This window comes from Oxyura jamaicensis, chromosome 2 (assembly GCF_011077185.1).
Source record: "Oxyura jamaicensis isolate SHBP4307 breed ruddy duck chromosome 2, BPBGC_Ojam_1.0, whole genome shotgun sequence".
Lineage (NCBI taxonomy): Eukaryota > Metazoa > Chordata > Aves > Anseriformes > Anatidae > Oxyura > Oxyura jamaicensis.
This window is the reverse complement of record NC_048894.1, coordinates 117,473,451-117,499,272: the sequence shown is the minus strand read 5'-3', so window position 1 is coordinate 117,499,272 and position 25,822 is coordinate 117,473,451. Positions and strand designations below refer to the sequence as shown.

Here is a 25,822-nt window from a genome sequence, read left to right as displayed (position 1 = left end):
AGAACCAGCCCTGTCTTCAGTTTTTCCTCTACCTACATTTATAAATTGGCATTTTTAACAGTATACTATTAACCATCATATGACATTGATGAAGCAATTCACCTATAAATTTGGAAGTATTTGTTGTACCACAGTAGAAACACGTCAGACATGAAGTACTACCAAGACAATTCATGCTGCTGCTCTTTTGCACTCAATATACTACTATATAACCACGAAACCAATGAAATAATGTGATGTTAAAAAAGGCATGCATTTATTCATATGTTCTTGATTTAAACTCACTGAAGAAATCTAAGGTAAATCTGCTAATTTTCATTGGCTGTAGACCATGTTTCATATAGAATAAGTAGTATCCTTAAGCATGATATAGAATAAACTGTTTGCCTGGTATTGAGGCAATCTCTGAGCAGTGAGTAGACAGCTAACCACAGTTGCATTTTTAGTAAATATTTCTTCTTAAATTTCCTATTTTTACATCAGAATAGCATAAAGAACTCCTTCTAATTGGGGCAGTAACTAATATCCTGGGATGAGGACAGAAATCAGGTCTCTGCTGACACTCTTTTTATTGACCTTCCAAAGACTTGTTCATAACATACCATAGAGAAAATTACAAGACCAGTCATGGTAGATGGGATCAAATGAAAGTAACTGTAAGTATTCGAAACTAACTTGAATTAATCTTGTGCAGTATTCAGAGTTGTTGGTATTTTGTTTACAGTAAAATGTGAGCATGCCAGAAATCCTGGCAAAATACTTATGCTTCTGTGCTCATATGAAGACCACAAAGCATTACAGTTTGATGATGAACAAAGTAGTTTACCACTGCTGAAAAACAAGCATATTAAGGATGCTTTTGACACCTTCTGTCTCTTGCTGCTGCATGAATTCATACTGAATATCATGACTTGCAAGCTGAGCATATGTCCTCTAAATTGCCAGCCTTACAAAGGCAATGGTAAAAATAAAATTGTCTTTGTTCCGCTGCTATCAGCAGAACAAATGTTCATCGAGTCAAACATACAGTTAAAAAATCTCCTTTTTCCTCTTCCACTTGCAGAATTATAAAAGCAAGATAATGGGAATGACAGCTAGAACTTATGCCCACAAAAAAACATCAGTGTAGTGACAGGAATTGTTTCAGTTGTGGAGGCTGGCTCTTACAGAAGAATTTGCCTAACTGAAAAGGAGGTCTAAATTCTCCACACAGTGTACTGCCTAATAATAATAAGAGACTAATAACCAAAAAAGAAAGTCCCTAGAATGAAAGATACTGAGCTGAAGGGTGTTAAACCAACCAACCAAGAAGAAATGCCAGACAGAAATCCTATCATATTCTTGATCTAAACATTTATCTGAACCCCTGAGACCAAATTCACAGCATCAAACTGCTTCTGATTTTAAATGTGTGAATTGTTCCTTTGAAAATCCTCCACTCATTTCTTAAAAAAAAAAAAAAAAAAAAAGTAGTTTAGCAAGCAATCCAAGGAGCACAAAACCTGTATAAGAAAGGCATTTGAGCATTACCTGGAAGAGGCAGTGAGCACCACAAAGATGCTGACAGCACTCACTTTGCTGGATAGTGTCTGGGCTGCCTATCAGAAAAGAAAAACAAACAAAAACTTTAACAGAAACGAAAGGGATTTAAGAACAAGTAACAGAAAATGACAATCATAAGACCTCTCTCTCTCTCTTTTTTCCCTTCACCTTTTGCAGTGAAGGATTATTAGAAATCCCTGAAATTTGCAGGCAGGCATCTTTGAATTTTCAATCCAGTGAAGAATTTTAATAATTTCAGGAGAGACATTTATCTGACGAGACAGTGCTTCTTTAGAGTCTCAGGGAATTACCCTTGCCATTATTAAGGTGTAATATATAGAAAGTGAGGAAGTAACACTTCAGAAAGACTATCCTGGAAGGCAGAGCAGATGGCTTTTTTTGCTGTGCAGATTTCTGTTGCACATCTCCATTAGACCAAGAGTCTTGTACTTGTCTGTGATGAGCACTTACAAGTAATCAAAGTGGGGTCTGTGAGAATGGGTTTTACACAAAGCTGAGCCCTATTCTGACTGACTGGTGCTCCTTGAAACCCTCAATCTCCCTTTCTGAATAAATTTGATCAATCTTAGTGGTAACTTTCATAGCTCCATAGGTTTCTTTTTCAAAAATGATACAGGAGCCAGAATCCTCAGTGATTTGCATTGCCAGGTACTGATGATTATGGGATTTGGGAAATAATATTTAGTTCGAATACTAACATCCTTTTATTTTTATTTTTATTTTTATTTTTTTTTTGTGATAATAAGTTTAAATTTGCCTTTGGCGTAGTTCTTAAATTTTTGTGAATAATTTTTTCTTGATACAAAAGATTTACAGGAAACTATATTTATTTGAAAAGACTAACTGGTAATGAAAAATGTCATGTGTTGTTTCACTAAGGTAGTGTTTTGACTAAGAGAATGGCCAGCCTGAAGATAAATAATTTGCATGTTACCAGCAAGTTCTCAAGAGCTATTCAAATATTTTTGTATCACTTAAAAGATTCAGTCATCTCTAAACAGTGCATCTCCATGTTCCCTCTTTGTTGTTTCTTCTCTCTCTCTCTTTTTTTTTTTTTAATGTAGTATGTTCATTTAAAATGGCCAATCTTATTTCCTGAATATTTAATAACATATTTGGTTGTGAATGCATTGATTGTATCTACTAGAACAGGCTTTACCAATCTGTTTTTCTAGCTTAGGCTAAAAAAATATGGTGTGCAGTATAAGCAAAAAATTGTCTAGTCTCAGCATAAAATTCTGGTAGAATCAAGGTAACATTACATTGTATGTTACAGCTGAAGTTCTATAATGCAAACTTCTATACTGCAAAATATCTAACTCTAGAAATAACATTAGTGGTTTATCAACACTCTTAACACATAACCTTAGCAAATATGTTTCCAATGATGTTCTCCTTCAAAATCTTGTTTGCAATTACTATCTTCCACTGTCATCTAGTGTCCAAATAAACCTTCTGCAAGTGCTTCATGATTAAACGGAAGAATGAGAAGCTGCTTTTTTCCCAACTTAAACTGCAAGGAAAAACAAAACAAAACAAAGCAAACAACCCACAATCAAGCAAACCAAACCAAACCCACTAACAAAATAACCAAAGAAACAGAAATTAATTCCTAAACCTTGGATATTTTCTTCTGTCTCTTCAGTTACTTGGCCTTGAAAAACTCCCTGTAGCTGAATATGCAGGTCCAGCAAAGAAATGTGAAATGGAGAAGCAATACAGAGCTTTGAAAAACAACAGCATTACAAATGATAGTTGAAGGAACAGGGACTGCAGGTCCTCCTTGTGTCTGAACTTGAAGGGAACTAGAAGAATGTGGGCTAGGAAATGACACTGACAAAATGTCTCAGCATAATTAAAAATAAGAAGTAAATAAACATATCTAGTGAAGAAAGATATTAAGATATTATTGAAAACCAAAACAAAACCACAACGAAATAACAAATAAAACCCTGGCAAAACAGGAACATGCATTCAATATATTCCATGCTTTCCCATGAAATCTCCCTTTTTCCCACATAAAGTAACAAGAAAGCAGCCATGGCATATTTGAGACGTTCCCCAACACATTTCTATGGTATTTTAGTGAGCACGCTGCTGGTATGGTGCAAAACTGAGCCATATTCAATAGTTTCCTCTTCATATTCCCCACTCCCCTCCCCCCCGGTTATCATTCTGATTAGTATTTCAATAGAACTTGTAAAAGTATTGCACTGAGAATATTTGACAACCATTTCACAGAAATATCAGTTAATTTTCAAAGTGAAAGATGATACTCTTGTTTCAAGATGAAACAAGATGAAACTCTTGTTTCTGCTTACATGTATTTGCCACAGTCACCTGACCAATTCAGTTTTCATTTCAAAACATCCATGTAGCACGCAAGTCATTCTCAGAAAAGCGGGTACTGTGCTCACATATCCATAAGAAAATAGGACTTAAAATAAGCTTTGATAACATGAGATGTCATTTATGTTATTTAGCCCTGCTAGAATTAGCTTCCAGGAAACATGGCACCACACCCTAATATGACCAACTTAACCCAGGGCATTAATATCTTTTTCTGAGGTTGCTGCCAAATGTGTATTACCTATTTAATTCATAAATATTATTCCAAGGGGAAACATGGAAGTATAGTGAAGTTAAATAACCCAAGTGAAATTTCCATGGGAAATAAATTTCCCATGAGGGAAATTTATTATTATATAGCATATTAAAAAAACGCTGCTTAAAAAAAAAAAAAAAAAAAAAAAGTAAAAAACTTGCTATTATTGGTTAAATTAGATACTGAATTTCATTAGGCAAGTGCAATAAAGTTCTAATCTGCTTAATGAGATTTTTCTTAACCTTTAAGTTCTCTTCCTGTATTTACTAAGAATGTAAATAACCAACCATGTTTACCAGTTTTTAGTCATAAAGAATGAACTTACTGTCACTCTCTTTCAGTAGGTGATTTTTGTCTAATGTTAAAATAATGTTATTAGGTTATTTTATAACCTGTTAAAAAGCTTATATTTAAGTCTCAGTATGTCCTTTAGAGAGGTCCATATGGCAAATGCAAAAGACATTTGGAACCCGACGAAATAAGTATGTGCGTTATTTATTATCCTGTCTATTGCCTCACCGAGTAACTAACAAAATTTCAGTAGCTTGGAGTTCTAAAAGAGTTTGAATACATTTTCTATAGAGAAAACTTATTCTATAAATCTGAATTGTAAGTTCCTTCCATTAACGTGTGCAGAAATATAACAGTAGCTTTAGAACTCACTAGAAAATGCTATACTGGGGTGGCTGTTGCAGGTTAAATGTTGCTTTAAGAAAACAGAAGAAAAAATGTTCCCAGAGGTGTTTATTTTTAGGGGTGTTTATTTTTTTTAATTTTTATTTTTTTTAAACATGGTAAGCTTCAATTGAAACACAACCTTGAAACCCACTAAGCAGTATAATACAACTTCTGTCCTTTGTGAAATGAAGTCTCTGTGTGTCTAATAAAGTATCTAAGTATTGGTACTTAAACTTTTAATATTGTGCTATATTGGACCTCTAAGTGTCTACCTGCTCTTTGCTAGAATATTAAAAATATTCAAGGACATGCCTTTTTGCATATGGTAAATGACATTCAACTTTGTACTCACCACACTGTAAAAGAAACAGAGCAAAGATAACACTTCCTTTCTGAAACACTGCCCAACCTTAGCAAGCACTCTACATGCCGGAGGCTATATCACACAGCTCAATAGTAATTCCTAATATACGTCTTTAATGGAAAATATTAAAACATTCATCCTTCATAAATGAGATATTTTAAAACTAATTAAGAAATATTAGAGAGAAATAAATTGTGTAGGAGTGACATGCAGGTTGTTAGCCCACTGTGTTGGTTTTAATGTATATATTCCCTTGTCTGTTCTGGGATTGATGTTCTGCTCTTATTTGATTAATAAATAAATAAATAAAACAAAAACAAACAAAAAAACTCAGAGCTCCGCTTGCTTTCAAGCAGAATCAACATGTAAAGACTAGCAATGTCCTCTAGTGTTGCTTTTTCAGAATTGCAATATAGTGTTGCCAGCAATAAACCATGAAATAGGTGATGCTAGACTGTATTAAACTATGTGGTGTAATGCAGACAACAACAACAAAACTTTCTGTGCTCTTCTTTGCATCTGGATGGGGAAGCAGGACAATGGCTCAGCTGAGAGGCCAATCCATCTGGCTCATATGCCCAGGACAGGCAAGACAGGAGGAGCAGGAGAAAATGAATTAAACCCCAACAACAAAAGCAAGTGAGAGGCTATTACATTTCATACTGGTGCTGGCTATGCTGTGCACCCTACAGGTCTTTTGAGGGGAAAGGATAGAGCAGCAGTGCTTTCTAAGACAACCTTCATGCAAGGATAAGGCTGTTACTGTCCCCTACATAGATAAATACCCCTGCTGCATATTGGCTTCAATAGCCATGAGCCTGAACAGAAAGAGCCTAGATACATAGACGTGGTTAGAAAAAGACAGTACTAGGATGTAAATTAATTGCTCATTTGGGCTTGAGAAGGAACACAATACTTCTCTTTGGTAACATCACAGATATGCCAAGAATCTTTGGCCTCGATCCTGCAGCTCAGACCTTGCGTTCAGATCTCTGGTGCATCAGTTGGAGAAGTGAGATCCATTCAGTTCTGTTGAAAATACCAACTGCTTCAGAGAAATACAAAAAAATGTCTTTAGGGACAAGTTGCCACAGCAGGATGGTTGAAAAGATTAAACAAAATCCTCTGTGGAACCCTAGCACATCTTACAGGAGGACTCCAGAGGCCTTCATAAACACAGCTGAACTGACACAAAATAATCTTCCTGGGTTCTTCCAGGGTTTGCTCTGGTCAGCAGGCACTGAAGAGTGCAGTGTTTCTATGTCTAATTCCACTTTGGGATCTGGCTTGCTCTCACTTGCTCCTCACTTTTCTTCTTCTTAACATTTCTTCCTTCCTTTGTAATGACAATATTAAGCACACTGCTGAGTTACCGCTTGTATCTGCAAGAGTTTCTATAATGTTCTTTAATTGCCTCCAATTCATTGCTATTTGCTGTGTAAACATAGATATATTTTTTTTCAGGGTACATCTATGCAATACACTAGTCAATCTATATCTGCAACCTGAGATGACTTCTATTGCACAATTTCATAAATGTAATCCTGTCATTAGAGAAAAAGTGACCATAAAGCCTACAGTCAAAGGTTCGACTCTGCTAGCCCTCAATGGGTCACAGCACTACTGGTGGCATAGCTGCAGTGACACAGAACTCAGGCTGGGATAGCCAGTTGTGAATTTCCCAAGCTCACAAAGCAGTTTTGCAGCTGCGGCTCAGCAGGTGGTGCTTCAGCTGTGCTATCCCCAATGAGAGATGCACAGCACTTACCGCAAGTTCTGCTCCACATCCGTGACCTGAGATGCAGTACAGAGCACCAACACTGCGCGCGAGTTGTGGGATGAGCTGTCTGCAGCAAAATCACAAAACACCCTGGCACGTGCTAGAATGTACCTCCCAAAATACTAAGAAGGACAAGGAACTAAGGAAGGTGTGAAAAGCAATGACTTCTTGAGATGGTCATCTGGAGTATTTCTGAATTGAAGATAACCACAAGAAATGCTTGAATTTCTATATGCCTCTGGAGAGCATGATGCAAAATCAGTCGTAAGCAGGCTTGGACTTTAAGAAGCATTTGGGACAGATCAGGCTTCTCTGCTTCTGTGAACTAAGTAAACTGCAAAGTGGAGTTACTACTTAGAGAACTATTAAATGAACAAAATTATGACAGCTTCCCCCGCTCTACCTTTCAAAAATAACCTTTTATAAACAAGCTGGGAAAGAAACAAATAAACAAACAAAACCCAATTCCTCCTGCAGATAAACCTACATTATTCATTAAGTGGAGTGTGTGGCTGTTAGCGACCACCAACAGTTTGTCTCACGTTCAGAATGGGTGTACTTTGGTCAGGTAAGGGGACATAGGTAAACTTGGCAATTCCTTTGCCAAAGGTAAAGGTAATGAGCAAAACTGCTCTGGAAAGAAAAATACAAAGATAAATGTGGTTGAAATTGAGTGTTCTTTCAATGGACTTCAAAAGCAAATGAAACTCCCAACTCCACCGTCTAGAGAGCTAAAACTAAGAGCCTATGCAGATTCACCAGTGATATAAAAGAAATAGATAGAAATTAAACAACAAAGTTAATAAGTATTATGTGACAGACCATAAGAAAAGGGAAATAGATAGGAGCAAAGTGACCTGGAAGTTAGGAAATATGAAAAACTGGCAAGCTGAAGTCAAAGCAGGGATCAATCACTCTTGTTCATTGAGTCCTATAACTAACACTGAGTCCATAACAAGCTGCTGAAAATGTTAATGACAGAAAAATTGTCTGGTGCTAATCAAGGAAGTTACTAGAACCTTGCTAGGGATTAATAATTTGAGTCAGTAAATCCAGGTAATTTGGAGTTCTACACTGCAGTCCAATAAAGTTAATATAATAAAAATGCGAAAAGCAGGGAAACTTCGGAAGACTAAAATGCAGAGTTCTACGGTTAAGGCAAGTTTTGAAAGTTGCAAATGGATAAAACTAGTTAAAATCTATAGTTTGATGTGACACCTATACCTTTTTCATCATGATGCCAACAGCTTAATTCAGTTAATACAGCTAAAAGGATTAAGAATAACGATAATACTGCTTAGAATGGTTCCATGAAAATGGATCCAAAACAGTAAAGCTTCATTGACTCAGGTTATATATTAGAGGAAACAGTAGACATACTACTCACCGAAGCTAATTTCTTCACAGTTAAATCATGAACACAGAAAACCTCTATGCACAAACCTGACTTTGTATATATGCTGGAAAAAATGAAGAAAAGCAAAAACCCAAACCAGTCTTCAAGAAAAGAATCCTATTAAGAATTTGATGGTGGTGAGATTACATTTCTAACATATTTTTTCTTACTTTCCTGTGCCCAAATGATTATGCAGATACTGATCTGCATTATTGCTAATTTGCTTATTTCAGCAGAAAACAGTAATTTGTTCTTAGAGATTTTTACACGTTAGTCTCCATTTCAGTGTCCTTCATATGTTGGTGCATAAATATACCAAACACAGTCATTTTAGAAATACATTCTAGAAAAAAATATTCATTTTATGATCTTTGAGTATTTTTAACTACAAAAAAGCCTTCCACAATCTCTATCTCTTTAAACAATTCCCCCTCTGCACTGGCTTCACCAATCTATACATGCTTTTAAAATGCATAGGGAACATAAATGATGTAATGAAACCAGCATTCAGACTTCAGAGTTGCTGTATTGCAAAGCTCAAATGCAGAGCAAATTCCAAAGCTGCAAAGCCCTGAAAGAGGATTCTGCCAGCACCCACGGCTGATCTCATCAATGAATATAAAAAAGCTTCTAAGAATGAGTAATGAATGCAAGTACACTCAGAAGTCAGATTTTTATTTTTTAATTTTTTGAAAATGATTTAAAATTTAGCTTAAATTAGTCTACTCCTACATAATCTTTTAAAAACTTTGAACTAGGTACTTAGGAGTGGTACTTAGGTATAGCCTGTTCTGGTGATACAAAGAATCATCGCTTCAGTTTATTCAGTTAATTGAGGTCAATGACTAATTCTTTGCATTAAGAATCTGGGAGCTAAAAGAAAATGATGGTTTTGTTTCCATTCCATTCAGGAATAAAAATGAATAAAAATGAAACAAAAAGCACTGAATGCTATAAGCTACCAGACCAAAGGAGAAAAAAAAAATATTTCAATTTTCAATTCAATTAATTGAATTGAATTAATTCATTTTCAAAAATATTGTTAATAGGTGATATTTTCTTTTCACGATTCATTTTCATTTAAGCACAAAGTGGGTTTTATAAATTTGGTTTGAGGCTTTTAATAATTTATTTATATATAATTATTAAATTATATTAAATGAAGAGTTTCTGCATCTTGAATTTCCAGTTTGTGTTAATAGAAAGCTTGGGGGGGGGGGGGGTATACACTAATACAAAATCCAAGCAGTCCTTTTTAACAACAACAAAAGAAAAGCAAAAACAAACGAACAAAAACACCCAAAGAAACAAATGCATAAGTTACTGACTTAGATTATATGTAATCTTACTTTTTCTTGCCTTTAAAAAATAGACTGCCCATTAAAATCTAAACATAGGAGTGGACATGGTCTAGAAGCGTATGAGGCTGTCTCAGGGCAGTGCCTGATGAGGGGCATCTCCAGGCTGGCTGCTGGGACATTCGTTGGCTGTGGCCTGGGTTTTCAGCTGGGTACATCCCAAATCCCTTTTCCCTGAATAATGCCATCTGAACGCGGCTTTGTGTACTGTGGTGGAGTTACAGTGAGATGTAAAGTTCACTGCTGAGGCTGAGAGGAGCTGCAGCCTCACAGGCAAGCCTGCACCCCTTCATTTGTGAATTATTTCTTTACGGTTACTGATCCGGGACAGTGACTGATGCAAGTTATGAGAGGATGGGAATATGTGATCTGTGAACAGAAAGACCATCAGGTATTTAGAATGATGTTTTGCAAATGGGGACAGCATATCCCATGCCATAACTCTAAAATGAAGAGGTGCCTCCACAGCTTTCTAGCAACTTAGGCCAACTGAATTCCTGGGATAACTTCTTCAACATGAATATCTGCTTATATAATTAATTTTCTTGTCTATACAACTATGGTTGTATATGTGAATGTGACTTAAGTGCTTTAATACAAAAAAAAAAAAAAAGCTTCTACATATTAAAAAGTCAATTCTATTCCCAGTAACATGAAATACTCTGTAATACTAATACAGCAATGCCTTTATATAATTGTAATTATTATTACTATTGTTCTGCGTAGTGTTTAGTGCATTACTTGTTTTTCCTTGTGTTCAGTATCCTCCATATGTTGTGGAGAGGAGGTTGTGTGGGAAGGTTTGGTTGTTACATTAGACACAAATGAGGTCTCTAAATCAAAATGAGCAAAGAGGATTTTTATATGATTATTCAGGTGGCCTGTGTTCCTTTCAAAGCTCCTGCTCTTAACCACTTCTGAAGGTATGTCAATTCTGACTATTTTATCTGAGGTTTAAATGTCATTTGCATGTCTCTGCCCAGGACCAAAACCTGATCGCATGACCTAGATGTTAAATTGAAGCTAAATAATTAGCTTCCTGCACAGAGCTCAGGCAATGAACACACACAAAAAAAATCAAGTCACTTACTTATGAATTCAAAACCTATGTAGTCAGAATTACAGAAATGTATTGGGAAGAATCACGTGATGTTAAAATCACTGGTTAGGAATGATCCATAAAAGGGTCAGAGGGAGTGGTGTGCTGTCAAAAATGGCATCAGCTGCTCCTGAGTCACTGACCATTCAAAAACAAATTACTGGGAGCTTATGGACCAGTCTGTGCTCTAGAAAGAAGCAAGAGATGGGACAGTACTTGGTGTTTGCTGTGGAGTGCTAGGCTCCATTAAGGCATAATCAAAGTTCTTTATGCCTCTCTGCCTAATATGGAGGAGAACCTGTGTTGTTGGAGGCTGGTATTTACTTTGTACACTCCAGTTCAGAGCAGTAATTTACTTTGTGCTTTAAAACCCCCCACTATTTAAAAAAGTGATTAACTTGTTTTTCTTTAAAAGATGCTACAAAGACTCAGTGAGTGTGAATGGATTGACAAGGAACATAGGTTTAAAACAGCCTGGCTCAGCAGGGAAGGAAAAGCAGCTGTCTCCATTATCCTAACTCCCTGACCACTCACCCCTCAGAAAAGACAAAATTGAAGGGAAGTTGATAAAGTTATCAAGTGTAAGGAAAGCAGAAGTTCACAGGGACAGTTATGGGCAAGTAGAGCTAAAGAAAACAGGAAGATGTGGTTTATGAAGTACATTTGGAACTGAATAAATACCAACAGTATTGGTCCATTACTGGCAAGGCAGGTTACAGCTGCAGATGAAAAAGCTACAGAAAGATTGATATGCTACTTCCCTGTTTGATACTGAAATCATTCCGCTGACCTGGTGCTATCAGTTTAAAGGGTATACCTGACAGAAGTGTTGGGGACGCACTATGGGAATAAACACTTAGGAGCAGAACTCGAGGAGTTGGCTTATTTGGTGTCATGGAGAAAATTCAGAGGTGCTATGGAATCACATGTGAACAAACATCTCCAGAAGAGAAGCATGTAAGCAATTAAATGGTTGACAGTGAAACTGCCCTGTTAAGGTAACAATATGATGCTAATTAACCACTATAATCCTTGAAAGTTTAGATTGACGCTGGATGTCTTTCTTATAACACTGTAAATCAAACAGGAATTTTCAGTCTTGTCCCATTTGTTTTGGGAGTACTCAGACTAATTCCTGTCTCCTAGTTTTATTTTGGAATTGAATTAAATCAATTTATATATATTTCTCTAAAGCATTTTCACTCAAAAAGCATTCTTGACTTCATGAAATTACAACACCCATAGACTGTAGTAAGTAGCTAACCGACCTTGCTTTAATTTTTTTTTATATCTATATAAAAATATAAATCACATTTGCAGTGCCTATACACACTTATTGCAGCTCTCATGGCCCAGACAGGCTCTGCAAGCCCTTCCAAGGGGCCTGGCTGTCCTGCTTGAGGCCAGCTGTGACATGGTGTGGCCCTGGGGACCTGGTCAGGCTGCTGTGAAAGGACTGCGTAGGAGGCCCAGGGGGGCTGCTTCCCCTCTGCTCAGGACCTGCATTTACATTTCAGCCCTTGGCCTCAGCCTTTTCTTGAACTACACTGCAGCTGTGACCCCCCCCGATGCACTGTGCTGGCTTGACCCCAGGCCTGCCTTGTCACCATGGATTTGCCTCCCAGCCACTGATCTGGTGGCTGAACCAGGTTTTTGTCACCAGACCTCTTTCTGGTACAATGGGACTACACTCTCTGTTCATGATGACAGTGCCCCTGCCAGTGTCGCCATCAGCCTCGGCTGCCAGCTTGCCTGCCCTTGCAGTGCACCTCTTTCTTTTTGTTCCCCAACTACAGCTGCATGAACATGTAACTTAAGAGACACATTCCTTGGTATACCTAATTTAGCTCCCAAAATTAAAACCACACAGTGAAAAACTCCTTCCACCTCCTTTTGTGTTTTACAGAATGTGAAAACAATGTACTGGTGAATCCTGAACAATATGTTGAAAGAATAATAACTTAAATTTGGTACAGCACTTTGAAAATGTGATTAAGTGTGGAAAACAAAACAAAACAAAACAAAAAAAAACCACTGTAATTAGTTGCTTGGCATGAAGTGGCGCTGGATCACTTTGAGAGGAAGCAACATAATGAAATGTTACAGGATCAAGCCAGACCAACCTGCTCTGCTAGCAGTGCTTTTGCTTACTCCTGTTCCTGCTTCAGTCCTTCCTGAGCTGCCTCTGAAATCAAGGTGTCCCACACCTGCTGTCAAAGACTGAACAGCGCTTCAGTGCCTAGAGCCTTTATGCAATTGCTGAAAGCCTGAATGGCAGAAGTGCTTTGTCAGAAAACTACCAAGCCTGTTGGCACCGCCACTTCAGTGTCTGAGTACCTGCTGTTACTTCTCTTGTTGACCTTCAAACTGCAATAGATAACTCCCAGTAGTATCTCCTCAAGATACTTGGCCAGACAAGTTTAATGAGGCTCTCTGGTGCTTCAGGCTTACTAAACCTAATTTATTTATTTATTTAACTTTGGCTTACCTCCCTGTTTAGAGTGTTTACAGCACTTGATTTGTGAAGTTCCAGCTGGATGTCATTCCCTCCACCGTACAGAAGATAAATCCTTTGTCACATTTAATGAATTTATGAAGGAAAAGGCCATTTTAGGAGATGCAGAGAGAAAAAGTTAACATCTTTTGAACTAAAATACTTGATTGATGTAATCGAAGTTAAATTACACAAAGCTGCCCTTAATTGCTCAATTGCCCTGATCATATTTCCCATTAAATTTTGCTCATTTTGGTACCAATGCCTTCTCCGCTCCAGTCACGGCTAAGTGCCAAAGTCGTCTTCCAGAATGTGGGTAACTAGGCCACGTTTCCCTACAAGCTGCAGGAGTCAGAAAGCGCTCCGTATCAGGTGCCACAAGGTGGCAACTGGAGGTAGCGAGGCCTTATTTACTTGCAAATGCCACAGTGGTGTTTTCCAAGAACAAATACCTGTCTGCACAGGCTGTGACTGTTCATTGTTGTCTTTAACATGACAGGCGGGAAGCTCTTCAACCTGCCAGAAATAACTACTTCAGAGTTTACTCAGAGCCTGGTCTAGCTCGTGAGAAAGCGTTTTTTGGGTGATGAACTAAGGAAAAATTAAATTGGGTGAAGGGCTGTGCACGTGAGATTTAAACAGGCCTAAGAGAAAACCTCAGGTGAGGAGGAAGAAAATGCTCTATATAACGAACCTAGTTATTTTACTAAATGTATCTGTCCTGCAGGCTGAAAATGAGAAGCTGGTGCTCTCGCTTTGCATTCCTCATGTGCTTGCTTCCTATTCTGGCCGCAGCATCGTGCTTTGAATTTCGACTCCCTGACCTGCTGCCTGTACGTTACAGGAGAGGTCACAGTACTGCAGCACAGAAGGTAAGACCCAGCAATACACATAAGATATAACACAAAGAATATGATATGGAGAAGATATGACACAAGGGAGCCTCACCGTGACCCCCAACTACAGCTGAGGCAAACCCCCTCACGCCACCCCTATCCTGCTCTTTTGTACGTGAGTAGACCACTAGAGAAACCAAAAATAAAAGAGAAACCCGAAAGCGAGGCGTACAAAGTTTATTTTCGCTTTCTAAGCGCAGCAGCAAGAGGCCAGCCCCCGAGGAGGCTCAGGGGCTGCTTCATGCCAAAAAAAAAAAAAACAAACTCGTGAGCCAACTCGGGGAGGCGCCGAGGGGAATCCCCCTTGGCCTAGAGAGAGCTGAACGGGGCCGTCCTTGGGGGGGGGGGGGGGGGGGCGAAGGCTGAGATCACTCCGGCGGCCACGGCAAAGCTACGGGTAGTGGAAGGGAGGCGAGGCCCAGCCCCGCCGCTTCCGCCGCCCGGTTCCTCCCCGGGGCCGCCCCCTCCCGGCGTTCCCCGGCTCCGGAAGCGGCTGACGACAATAACAAACAGCGGCGGCGGCTGCGCCCCGGCTCCCGCGGCCCCGCACCGCCCGCTCCTCGCCTGCCTTGAGCGCAGGCGGCCCCCGCCCAGCTGCCGGGCCCGGGGGGCGCCGCTGCCGCCCGCCCGCCCGCCGCATGATGCGCGGGGCCGCCGCCGCCGGCCCCCGGGGTGAGTGGCGCTGAGGGGGAGGCGGGCGCGGGCCCCTCGGCCGTCCCGCTCCCTCGAAGGGAGCCGCGGGGAGGCCGGCGGGGAGCTGCCCGGTTCCCCTGCCTTGCCGCAAGGGGGCTCGGCGAGGGCTGGGAGGCGAGAAGTCGGGGTACGGGGTGGTGCTGGTGGCGGTGGTGGTTGTAGGGACCCCCGGGTGGGCGGGTTGGGGCGCTCCCTGCCCGCGGCTTGGCGGCGGAGCCCTGGCAGCGAAGTTGCTCCGAGGGATGACTCAGCCGGCCTGCGCCTCCCTCCTCGCCCTCGTCGGCAGGCAGGCAGGGCAACGCCGTGCTGGCCGGGGCTGACCCGCCGCCCTCTCGGCTTCTTTCTGCTCCCCAGGGAGCCGTGCCCCGCGCCCAGCCTTCCCCTGGTTTACCCTTGCTGCGGGGCTGGCCGGGGCTGGCTTTGCTTCTGCGGTGACCCCAAAGTTTTGTCTGGCTGCGGGGCGGAGGTAGGGCTGCTAAGCTGGGTGCTGGGGGAATCGCAGGAGCAGAGCCTGGCATCGCCGTCTTTCGTACTTTATCTAGAGATTAAAGAAAAACAACTCGTGCCTGAAACCAGGGTACTGAGCAGTAACCTTGACATGCTAGTTCAGCTCTCTTTTAGCTGTAGTTGTTTTTACTCTACCATCTGTTTCATGCCTGAAGTAATTAAGTGGTGCGTTCTGTCGGTGAGCCATGCGATGCGTTCACGTTTAAAGTTTCCCCTGTACTTCACTATGGGAGAGAATGAGGAGGTCGGCTCTCTTTTCTACCACTACTTAAACTGGAGAAGTGGCTGGTGTAGCAGGCTTTCTGGAAGAACTATGCTTCTGAAATCAATTGGTTGATTGCACAGTATAAGTTATCTCAACTGTGTGGGAAAAATAATGAAGGGGGAAAAAGATGCATCTTAGAGTTGAAGTTCATCCAGCTGGGGCAGTTGTATGAGCAGTACCAGGTACCAGAAGCACATCGTAACAATAAAGCAAGCTCGTGCGCTCTTACGTGTTTAAGTTGTGAACCTAAAATAAATTAATATCCAGTACTTTGGGATGTTTTTAGAAGATGAAGCACATGAAGAAGGGACTCTGCTGTTTTCCCTTTAGCAGCAAAGAGCAAATACTAGCAAGAAATTGGATGTATAAATCATTAAGTTTAGTTTAAATAGAAGTGTGCAAAGGATAGAGTTGTACTTACTCTAAATGCCATCTAGAGCTACAAATGGTTTTATTTTGTTGGGAATAGTGAAGAGAATTTACCTGAGAACATGGAGAAAGGGACTTGAGCAGTGCCAGTTATGGAGCCAGAAATAGAAGCAAGAACCTTTGGGATAATGGATTAGTGTAAGATAGACGTAACTGGACTTTGGAGGTATGTTATTGTACACTTTGTATAAATAGCTGCATGTTTTGTAGGTTAAAAAAAAAAACAAACACAACACAAAGCCAAACAACCCACTATATATCGTGCTGTAATCTGCTGATCTGGCCTTCTGGTCGGCGCAGATCTGGGTTAGTAGTGTCTGAGAGATCTTCCTCAAGGGGCTGGCTCTCTCCCCATGTCATGTTACCGTATTTATAATTAGAAGTGTACGAAGCAGATTTGCGCCTACTGGAGGAGAGGGCAGCGGTTATTTTGAGGTCTTTTGTGTTGTCTGTTTAAAACATGGTTTGTCCCTCCGTGACCTCCAAACATCCCTAAGGTTATACATAGTTTTGCAAAACTTGAAGTGAAATACGTAGATCTATACATAGCTATTTGTAAATTTGTAAATTCATAGCTATTTGTAAATTTCTTAGAATTTCGGTTATTCTGGTTAAACTGGAGGTAGGTTTATGTGGGAGGATAGGAATGGTGTGTGTCCTCCTGCTGCTTTTGATACGAGAGTGACAGTTGGAGTAGGATCGTTGGAAAGTTTTCCTGATGTTAACCTGTGGGGTTGGTTGTTATCAGTGCATGCTTAAGCCTTTGTTTTTAAAGTAATAACTTTAGTGGATGACTGGCTCTGCTCTGTGAGGATCTTGAGGCTTGTATTGCAAAGTTTGGGTTTGCTCACATACTACAGTAAAATGAAGTGGGTCAAAATGGAAACTGTTGCATAAGGTGGGTACTCTGAAAAGTATATAGCGTGTGTACCCGGCTGTCTCATGAGCTGCTCCAGAGTCATTTGGACAGTGCCCAGGCTGCTGTGCCTCTCCTTCTGCATGTGTGAACTGCTCAAGAACAGTTATGCTCCTGATGTTGGTCTGCAGCTCCATGATACTGCATGAGGAGTTTCTGAAAAGGAGGGAAAAAATATTCCTGCCAACTTTGCACCAGAGCATTAGCTGTTAGTGGGGTCCTTAGTAGTAATCTGTGAAGAAGCAAAGCTTGATTACAAGATGCAGGCTTACATAATGTTGTATTATGCTGCAAGGCCTGGTTGAATGCAGTGATACCAAGCAAGCAAAAAACAATAAAATATAACATGTAAATTACTAACCTAGTTGCTAGAGTTCATGTGTGCGTTTTGTAGCTGATTTTTCAGAGTAATGATTTCCGTGTACAGGTTTTTATGATTTCTTTTGTCATAAAAGCTTGCGGTGTGATTGATGGTGATAGAGAAATCACTAACAGTAACTTGTTCGGGGAACTAGTTTGGGATTCTGTGGTTATTGCGAAAGTCACTCCTCCATGGGCTAACTCGTATTGCAGATCTGCTTTTAGTTCAGTTTTGAGTTCAGTTGGAAGACACTAGCCATGTGTCAGCTGTTTCCCTTTGTAAGCAGGGTTGGAAGGGGATATATTTTGATATTTTCTAAAGATAATGGGATTTCAACATATCTGGATTGATAATAACTAAATTGTTGGCAGTTGCTGACAGAAATATCAAAACAAATTTATTGATATAAAAACTTTTGTTCAGAGATTCAGGTGGGGCTGGTTGCTCTTGGCTGACTAGGAGAAGACCCTGGGGTATCAGGAGAATTCTTGCTTGTCTTCTGTCTGGCTCCAGGTGTGTATTTTACTTCTGTTGTTGGGGTTTGCAGTTGGGGTTTGCATTGCTCCAGCAGGGTTCTGAGCTCAAGCAACGGCAGTTGCTAGTGGAGCTTTTTTGTGCATCCAAGATGCTGTCAGTTTTCTTCTGGGAAGAGATTTTGCAGCTGGGCCTGCTGCCTTTATCACATCAAGGTAAAATGATTACAGAATGCTATATATAAATCTCTAGTAGCTGGTGTACCTAGAAAATCAGCTGTTGTAGAATGTGGTAGCCTGCTTTCTGTGACTTGAAGTGTTATATGAATTTCTCTCCAATATGTATTGATTACCTGTTGATTGTAAATGAAATGTAAACCTGCTTTGTTGGCTAGGTGGGTTCCAGATGTCTTGCTGTGTTACGCCACTCTGACTTCAGAACTTTTCTTTTATTGCTATGAATAGCTTTTCTTACTTGCTAAGGATTATTTTTGAAACACTATTTCTGCTCTTTTTTTCTAGTGATTGGGAAAGTTTTGGTAGTGTGTGTGGGAGTAGTGTGTTCTTTATTTGCATTGCCCTTTCTTTTTTTTTTTTGGACGGATAAGTTGAAACTAGTGTCTATATGATAGAAACACGGTACAGCAGTCTTCATTACTACTCTTGAAGATGTTTGAAAGGCCACCATGGTGTTTTCAGTTTGAACAGATTGAAAGCAATGTGTATTTTTGAGGTAGAAAGTAGCACTGGAGAAGTAATTAAAGGGCAAGTTTGACTTCCATCACGAATTCACAGATCAGGCCTCTCTTAGCAAAGCTGCAATATAAAATCTGTTCAGGATGGCACTTTTGAGACCTGATTTCGATGAACATTTGAGATAGCTGCTTCTAAATTCCCAAATTTTGCGTTCACATTCTGTTTCGTAACTGATCTTATCTTGTAACTTATTTCCAGTTTTTATGTGGTTGAATGTTTGTGCTCCGTTCTGTAAAATCTGCTCTTTTGTCTATTGCATATGTTGCAGAAATGGCTGCAGCAATTTTCATTCTTTTTCCTTTGAATGGCGGTGTTTTCCTGATATTTCAGGGATTGTGAATGTCAGTGTTTTATCTCAAATTTTATTTTGGGTTCATTGCTGCCTACTAGCTGTGATGGTGTGTCAAAAGCATGGATATTTGATTCTTATTTAGTGTAGTTGTGCTTAGGTTAGGCAGTTTACACTGATAAAATGGTGCTTATATTGATACAGTTTTCCTTCCATCCTTCAATGTGTGTATTTCTATTAAATTCAGATGAAACGAAGGTTGTTATGTAATACTATATTGTGTAACTGGACTAGGAGCCCTTCTATAGTATATTATGCTTATGTTATTGTTACATTGCAAGTATTTTACTAGTAAACTCGAGATGATTTGTCTATTGTAATTAGAAATACTCTGTACAGATACTTGTGTTACCTACTAATTCGAAGAGACTTGGATTAAACTGAATGAACACTTTAAACACAAAATTAAAATATCGAAACTTCTCAGATCTCAGTCTGAACAAAAAGAGGGGGTGGAGTGTGTAAATTTTTTTGCCTTTACTTATGTGGAAGACTCAAAGAAAAAATATGCTTTTTCTTCAATTCATAGGTATATGATACAACAAAGCAATTTCACATTGTTCTGTCAACAACACAATCAGAGTTTAATAAGGTGGGGGTGCAGTTTTCATACATAAAGAGTTGTGGGTTGGTTTTGTTGTCTGTTTTTTTTGTCTGCGGTTGTCTGTTTCATAAGTTGGTGATATCCCATGGAAGGATTTATTGATGCACTTTGTTAGTTGTTTTAAACTGCCAAAGATTTAGCCAAGAAAGGTAAAGAGGCTAGCTGAAAATAAAGTTGAACTTCAAGAAGCTGTTTAATAATATTCTTCATACCCGTCCTGCACTTCTTCTCATTTCTTGATACATTGCTGTTATATTTCAGATTGATTCTAATAGAGACCTGAAGTAGATTTGTAATTATGTAATGTTGAAATAGAGCAGTAAGCTGATTTGCCAAAAATCTAGATGTGATTTTTTTGAAATGTGTTCATCGGGAGGATATGAACTCTGCATGTTCTTAAGTATCCATATGAAGAAGAGAAAGTTTGAAAACATTTTGGAAGTTGCTGATCATTTGAAGAGTTTACCAAGATTATGGTAGTGTTGTTTCTAACTTGTTACGGCAAAGTAATCCAGTTTTCTGCATCTAACTGTGGAAAGTTGCACAACTGAAAGTTGGTGCAGGGAGAGGAGCAGAAGGACAACTGGCTGAGGGGGGATGCTGATCAGTGTTTGTGATCGTGGTCTTGGTTAGCCAGAGGGAGAGTGGTGATGAAGGAAAGGCATTGCTGCTGACTTGTCTGATTTTGATGTAAGAAGTAAAGGATTTTTTGTTGTCTGTTTCTTGCAGAATTGTTTGCAAACACTGCATAATTTTACATGCTAATTATTTTTAAAAGAGCTTATTACAGGGAAACCTCCCCACCAGTCAGTAACTTGAATAAAACCACCTGAAGCTCTACATACCCAAAAGCACCATTCTTTGCAAAGTATTAATCTCCATAATTGGAGGGAGATGTGTCGTCTGGCAAAATTACACTTAAAGCTGACTAAACCTTCAGTTAACTTTATAAAAGACAAAAGTTGCAGGCAGCTGTGCAAAGACTGTTTCCATCAATTAAAAAAAAAAAAAGAAAGAAAAAGCACTTTTACAAGCTGTGGGCTGTTTCCTAGCAATAAGAATGTCAGAAAACCTTGGTTTGTTTTCCAACTTCTACTTGTTAACCAAGGCACAGAAATTTCTCTTTCTGACAGATAAGAGATGTGGGGTTTTGCAAAAGCCAGTAAACTTTTTTTTTTTTTTTTTTACTGTTGGAAGAGAAGAACTTTTGCCTGATTCTTTATGTGGATTGTGTTTTGGCACAAATACAGTGAAAAGACTAGTGTAAATAGATGCTAACCCTCAGAACTGAAGTTTTATAATTACATATATATGGAATCATGACACAGTATCTAATAATGTGCTCTTTGACTCATAAATGTGCTTGGAACTATTCTTTTCTTACTGTTCCTGGTATAAGTTCTGTCTGAACTTGAAAGAAGCTGCATTGTTTGGGCCACCTCAGTTTCAAAGCTGCTCTTTGAGGCACGATGTTTTCTTACCTGCCTGGCTGCAGTCGCTTCTGGTTTCGTGCGCTTCCAACCTTGGTGGTGGTGGGGAGCTGTGAGGGTCTCGCTCCACCTGCCCTGCTGGCAGGGAGAGCAGCATTAGCTCCCACATAATTCTGAGTTGCTCCTTTATTCGTACATACGATGGTCATGTGTAACACCTGTTTTGTGAAAAGCTGAGCACAGAGTTGGCATTGTGCAAAATGCCCAATGAAAATAAAAGTAAAAATGCCTCTTACATTATGAATTACTGAGTTTTGAAATTCCTCTTTAGTGAATTGGGAAGTAGGGACTCGGCATGTTTTCTGGTTCCTGTGCAGAATTGCAGCTTCTTTCCTGCATTCAGAGTGGAAGGGACTTGCTTTGCTGACCAGCCTGTGGCTGTGAGGGCTGCTAACAAGGCAGGGACTGTCGGAGACGCTTTAATTAAGTAACCGCTTCTATGCCTGACACACATCTCAGCACAGTATAAATAGAGCTCCAGATGGCACCTTGCAGATGTCAGGGATTGACAGCCTTTCTTGAAGACTACTACGCTGTGGCTTCAACATGAGATTTTTAGGACTTGTAAGGTGGCCGTGGGAGATAGGATTTCCACCTGGAGTAAAGTGCATCTTGGTCACTGGGTGTGGCCTGGTTTAAAACTTTTTGAAGGGGTGGGCAATGGGATTTCTCTTCCTCTGGGTCAGGAGAGGCCCTGTTGTATATTCGTCAGGCAGCACAGCCAGCCATATCCTGGGTCGTATCAAAAGCAGCGTGGCCAGCAGGGTGAGGGAGGTGATTGTCCCCCTCTGCTCTGTCCTTGTGAGGCCCCACTTGGAGTGCTGCGTCCAGGTCTAGGGCCCCCAGCACAAGGAGGACATGGACCTATTAGAACAAGACCAGAGGATGGCCATGAAGATGATCAGAGGGCTGGAGCACCTCTCCTATGGAGAAAGGCTGAGAGCTGGGGATGTTCAGCCTGTAGAAGAGATGGTGGTGGGGAGACCTTACAGAGGCCTTTCAATACCTAAAGGGGGCCTACAGGAAAACTGTGGAGGGACTCTTTGTCAGGGAGTGTACTGATAGGACAAGGGGTAATGGATTTAAACTATACAAGGGTAGATTTAGATTAGATGTAGGGAAGAAGTCCTTCACTCAGAGGGTGGTGAGGCACTGGCACAGGCTGCCCAGAGAAGCTGTGGGTGCCCCATCCCTGGAAGTGTTCAAGGCCAAGTTGGATGGGACTCTGAGCAACCTGGTCTAGTGGAAATTGCCCTTGCCCATGGCAGGGGGGCTGGCACTAGGTGATCTTTAAGGTCCCTTCCAACCCAAACCACTCTGTGATTTATTGAAGAAGTTTGGAATTTGTTTTTTGAAGTGCCTCTTAAAGCATGTTTCCTTTCACTTGCCCAGATAAGGGTATGCATTTGCATTGTGTTTTAGAAATGAAGCTGTTTGTGTTGCTAAAAATACTAGTGAAGAATGTAGTGAGGTCATCCTGCCTGTTTTTCTGGGTGGTCGCAGTGGTCTTTTTCAAAATTAAGAGATTTTTTTGGTTAGAAGCATTGGTGGCAATAATGAGGAAAGCTCCTTGACGTCTGCTTTTAGAGATGATCTTACAGCATGAAGAATGATGTTTTTTTCCTGAAATACAGCTTTAGTCTCTATGTTCCCTCTTCTTTGATATTAGGAAATGTGATGTTAAATCCTTTACTTCTGAAGTGAGGTGTGAAACCTAGATCAAGAGATTTTTTTTTTCTTGAGAAGGGCACCAGAAAAAAGGAAAGAAAATAGAGGTAGAACACAGATTTGTAGAAGAAAGCAAATTGAATTGGAAGGAACATTCTGTGCTAGTCTACTACGTTGTCTATCATAGAGTTGCCTAAGTTGAAGTGAAACAGGAAATCCTGCTCAGAGGAGAGCAGGGTGAAATCACAGGAATTGCAGCAGCTCAAAGGCAAAACTTAAATTTTTGCTGCATGGACGTGAAGGACAGCTTAATAAAATAACGTGCTCCAGAGTTGGTTCTTCATCCCCAGAAGATCTCCATCCTCATTCTCCGTGTGGAGAGATGTACTCCAAATAAGATGTTCAGTGAATGAGGGATACAACATGAGTCTTTTTAGCATGTGACAGACTTGTCAGACTTTGCCTCGGATGGATTGCCCTTTTGGCAGGTAGGAATTCAACACTGATCTCCTATGAGAAACCAGGCCCTTGTAATCACAGGTAATATTTGTGACTCATATTGGAGGCAATATCTATTACCTGTAACACAGCCTCAGTAAGAGAAGAGAACTATCCTTTACTAGCTTATACGGATGCTGTTCATAAAAAGCTATTGCAGTGTCTAATAATTAGCAGTGTGGAAAATTGCAGGCTTTTGAGTGAATAACGAGGGTACTGCCCTGCTTAGGTACTTAAAAGCTAGTTCTGTGTGTTTTTAGACCCATACTCCTTCCAACCTGGAGATGAGCGTGGGGGCAAGGAGTTCAGTCTCCTTGGTCCTCTCTGACCTTGGAGGTGAAGCACTGATGAGTACAGCACTTACTGTGCAGACACGAAGTAATGCTTCCCCACTAAAAGAAAGGTACCCTATACTGCTCGTGTGTTGCTGTTCCCTCTTGAACCCGTGGGCTTTAAGGGAAGCCATGACTTTGGCATAATTTAGTTTAAGTTCTGGGTGCTTAAATACAAATGTATTAATGACTTGAATTACAGACAAAACTTGAACAACCCAGTTTATAAAGGAGGCATGGAAAATGAGATGAAAAAAAAAAAGTGCACACATGCACAAAGGAGAAAAAACAAACAAACAAAAAAAAACACAAATGTGCCCAAACTGAAATAGTAGAATATTGTAGAGGAAACCTGATAAATTTAAAGTGAAGCTGAAGATGACCCTTTAAACACAAACAGCAAAAATAAACATTGATTGATTGCTGACTTTGTCCTATCCTGCATGCTGTATTTTAGTGTTTGGGTTAGTGAAGTTGGAAAGAATTGTACTGTGAAGCAGTGGAACAGTCCGGGTGGGATGGTGGAGCAGCGATTCTGCACTTAATGGGAGAAGTGGATGGTTAATGTAGCCATAGGATTATTTGTGGAGTGCTATGAAACCCGTGATGTCTGTGCTGTAGTTACAAAAAGGAAATGTCTGTAAACAGACATTCATTTCCTTTTACAGATGTAGAAACAATGAGCATAATCAGAACTAAATAAGCTACATCTTAAAAATTCTAAGCAACGTACATTGAAAGTATTGATCAACGCAGACTTCAAAAGTTGTCAATTGTGTTTCAGAGTTTATACTGGATAGGACAAGCTTGCAATATTCTTGTGAAGTGAAGCAGATGTAATTGTATTGCAATGTAAACACAACATAGAGCAATGAAATAAATGTATTGTCAGCATAACATATTCCTGGCTGGTTTTGGTGTTAGCTAATGTAACAAAATACACATCTGAGTTACTTCTTGAAGGTTTTTCTGCTTTGTGCTATTGTTACCTTCACTTTTTGTCATCTTAATCACTTCTTATATTCATTTGTACTATGTTCTGTCTGCTCTGGCAGTTACTACAGCAATTCCTCTTTTCAAATTTTTTGCACTTTTAAATGATGTTGTTAATAATTCCTGGCTGTTGATCATACAAGCTTCCACCCCATGACTTGAAAGATCGTATTTCTATGATAGCATTGACCTAATGGTGCAGGCGGGTCATGTAGTTCAGATGACAAATCTGGGTGGACAAGATATTTTGTTACAGCTTCTAATTGCATAGTTAGCAGCTTTGTCTTCAGTAGTTGTCAAATTTTGTAATTTTTCAACCTCTTTTAAAGTTGCTGGAAATAATTCATCAGTGTAATACTAAAATGCCGAACTAACACTTGTAACACTATATAACAGTGTAACACTAAAGATAGTGAAATTAATTATCTTAATGTCCTATTGCAGTAATGCAAGCAGAAGAGCAATAAAATATATTTTTTATGGATATATTCTGTTGAAACTTTATGGTTCCTGATTTTCACCCCACGTTTGTTAAAAACGTGTATTACTGATGAATCATAGTCTTGAATTCTAGGAACAAACCTAAAAGCTGATTTGTGGTATGGAGCTGACCTTACTTGCGTTAGCCTAATTTAACCTTTTTGAAGAAATTCAGCTGTGACTGAATTTCACGTGTATCTCCCTTTAATTAATCTTGGACGTTGTTGGGCAAACTCATGCAGGTGTTATCCAGAGATGCAAGAATAGTGAGTGCTCTCAATGTTAAGTTTCTTCAAGTGTTGTGAAAAGAGGCAGCCTGGGATAGCCTTGGTCCTGTGTTCAGGTGATGGCCCCTGCTGGAGGGAGGGCTGCAGCATGCTTTCCTTATTCTTTAAGGAACGTGCAGGGAAACTCAGCATTCAAGCATGTATTTTCTAAAGTCTTGCTTGTTGTGACTCCTCTGTTTGTGGAAGTAATCACTGAATTTTGTGGCAACCTTGGGAGTGGGTAAACTCTACTTTCTTCTTCAGATAGTAACCTAACAGTGTGAACATACAAATTTGTCCTCCTTGTCTGAGCATACTTCTGTACCCTCAGATTGTTAGCTTGTTTGGTGAAGTGTTGCATGGAAGAAACAATATTTGGTTTCTGACTTCTGAATGGTCTCAGAGGAATTAGAAGGATAGAGGTTATAGAACTGTGGTCCTTTGTGGTAGAAGCATTTTCTTGTGATTTATGGTAACACCCATTACTTCAATCTAAAACAAGTATTCAT

At 39.9% G+C, this 25,822-nt stretch overlaps 1 protein-coding gene across 2 annotated transcripts in view; it reads left to right on the top strand.

The window, feature by feature from the left end:
* The first annotated feature begins 14,692 nt into the window (after positions 1 to 14,692).
* The window catches only part of RB1CC1 (RB1 inducible coiled-coil 1), a 74,854-nt gene continuing 63,724 nt past the window's right edge, over positions 14,693 to 25,822 (top strand). For both annotated transcript variants that reach the window (XM_035317100.1, XM_035317099.1), the window contains exon 1: positions 14,693 to 14,905. The gene's annotated coding sequence lies outside the window, so the exon portion shown is untranslated. The remainder of the gene's footprint in view (positions 14,906 to 25,822) is intronic.